Source organism: Frankliniella occidentalis, unplaced genomic scaffold (genome assembly GCF_000697945.3).
Source record: "Frankliniella occidentalis isolate FOCC.00 unplaced genomic scaffold, Focc_3.1 Scaffold27, whole genome shotgun sequence".
NCBI lineage: Eukaryota > Metazoa > Arthropoda > Insecta > Thysanoptera > Thripidae > Frankliniella > Frankliniella occidentalis.
The window spans coordinates 894,114-896,786 of NW_026267157.1; positions in this window are offsets into that span (position 1 = coordinate 894,114).

Sequence of the window (2,673 nt, forward strand, 5' to 3'; positions counted from 1 at the left end):
TCTAGCGAAAAACAGTTAGGTCGAAAATTCGTCGATCATTAATAATTTACGACGTGTTACCAGCAACCACTTTTCGACTCATCGACGTCGATTCAACGCGATTCAACGTCGATTCGACCATTCATTTCTCATTGGGATGTTGCAACATTATCATACTCTGCATTTCTGTTTAGTATATGCTATCTTAATAAATTTGAGGTTTTAATACAGTACAGAAACTTGGCCTTAATTCGTTCAAGTGAAACATATAATTTAATTGGAAAAGAACGCCAAAAATTAGCTTTCACAAGTAAACAACTTCAGAATAAAAAAAGTTTCGCAGTTACAACTGCAGAACTAAACAGTTTCGCAGTGTAAACTGGCAAAGTACTACACACTAAGATTAGCAGAGCATCAGACGACGTTTATTTACCCTTCTTGGCAATACGTGCTCCTAGAGCAAATTTCACTCTTACCCGCATAGCACAGTGGTAATAGGAAGAACCACACGCTCGACATTGCCGCCAGCGAGAGCGAGTCGACGGTTTCTGGGTCTCGAATTATGTTAGCCGCGCTCCACAGCGACATCAGGAACATGCTGGTCAAAAAGGAGAGGTGGATACCCTCCGTCATCTTGCGGTTGCTCAGGTGGCACGCATTTATTACTTCACTCTGCAGTCGCGCTAGACGCCGAGCATCTACAAAAGACATCACGGGCTGCATCTTTCCTTATGTGCAGAAGAAAGCAGGCATCACAATTTACACGGTAAAAGGCTTACGGTGAATTTCACCGTAAGCTACGGTGAACCCCTGCAGCATCGTAACCTACGGTGTACATGTCACCGTAGGCTACGGTAAATATCACCGTAAGCTACGGTGCTGCAGGGGGTCACCGTAGCTTATGGTGAAATTCACCGTAAGCTCTTAACAGTGTAGACAAAGCAGGGGTTAGATGTTGGAACGTTTTCACGCTAGGGGCTAAACAGTCTTATTGGATCATTGCAGCGCCCCTCTTCTCGACTGTTTTAGTCAAAAATCAATTTGAAGATATCGTGCCACACCTGGTCTTACTTAAGGGGGCAGACCTGTGAAACGCAAGGGTTTGGGAGAATATTTATTATGTGCCGCCATTAGGCGTCAAAGGGCAGCACCGTAGGCGCCCTTTTAACTAGAACAGTGGCGCCAACTGGACTGCAGCCAAAACCTAAAGTGGACACACGCGATTTCACAGCACAGCATACGCGGTATTCCAAGGCCAGGAGCCCTTGAGGGGGCACCGTTTGGGCCAAGGGACCACTAGTAGGCCTGTGGAGGCACCACCAGGCAGGCACCTGGCGGCTTGCACAAAGAACCCCATGGGAACGGCACGTTGCATCCACGTCGAATCGACAGAATCAACGTGGACCGCGTGGATGGGGATTCATCCCCCTGTATGCGATGTGGATTCGATCGAGATGCCAAGTTGACCATTCGACGTTGACCTATCCCTTTACTTTCCACCTCGAAAGTAGGTTGACGTGTCGACATATGCCCATCGCCCGACCATCCACGTCGACGCGACGGGGCGTTATCAACATCGATGTGGGTCATCAGATGTCGATGTGGTTGGCATGGCTCTCATTCCATGTGTTTTTTTCCACCCCTCATCTACGTTGACTCCCGCGCCCAGCCACCACGTTGACGGATCCCTTCGTTGTCTATCGTAGACAAAGGGTAGATTAATCGACGCAATCGACGCAGGAGTTCACGTCGACCCACCGCGCAGCCCCCCCCCCCTCTTTCACTACCTTCATCGATACGACAAGGAGATTCCACATCGATTACCTATAGAATACAACGCGAAAAGCCAACAATAGAATACTCGTGGGTAACTATGGCGATGTAGGTAAATCAACGCAATGGCATCAAACGGAGAGCTTGATCAAGCTTGCTCACAACATTTGGAGGCAAGTACCTGCCACTTAAAGTCTTATTTTTAATGGACTCGGTACATTGTGGAGCGACCGAATTAAGGTACTGCTGTTAAAATATAAAATTTGTCTTTTGAAGGAGGAGGTTGCTCGCCTGGAGCGCCTCATACTGCAGCTGCAGCGCAAGAAGGCAATGTACTTGCGAATGCTGGAGTGGCGGGCAGGCGGCACGCCCACTTACTGCGACCCTGTCGGGCGGCAAGGTAAGGCAATATCGATAGTTTAGGGAAGTGCACCATCGAATCCACGCCGACATAGGTGTCCGCTTCCCCGTGCGCCTTGGGGTGCGCTATGAGAGACTGCAGCCGAGCGCCGGAGAGAATAGCAAGTTGAGTCAAGGAGGGGGCAGGGGTGTGGGCACAATAGCCTAGCTGAGCCAGTAATCATACAGAAAGTACGTCTCTCATTCGCCATTACAGAACTTCCAAGTCCAACCTCGACAAGCGCCTGATGGGTAGGCAATATCTTGCGTGGTTTGCATGCGTGTACTGCGGGGTGGCCTATCCTATGTCTCGCAGGCGCCAAGCTCCCGCGGAATAAGTTAAAAATTGCTGTAGTGAACAATTAAATGTAAAAGAAGGCCCAAAACCGCAAAAGAGGTAAGAAACTCCCTCCCCCTAGCCCAAAAAACGTTTTCTAAGCAGAAGGGTGGGTTGTAGTCGCGGTGTTTCACCGTTACATCCCTTTCTCGTGTCTACGGGGCAAATTTTAAGGACAACGGGCT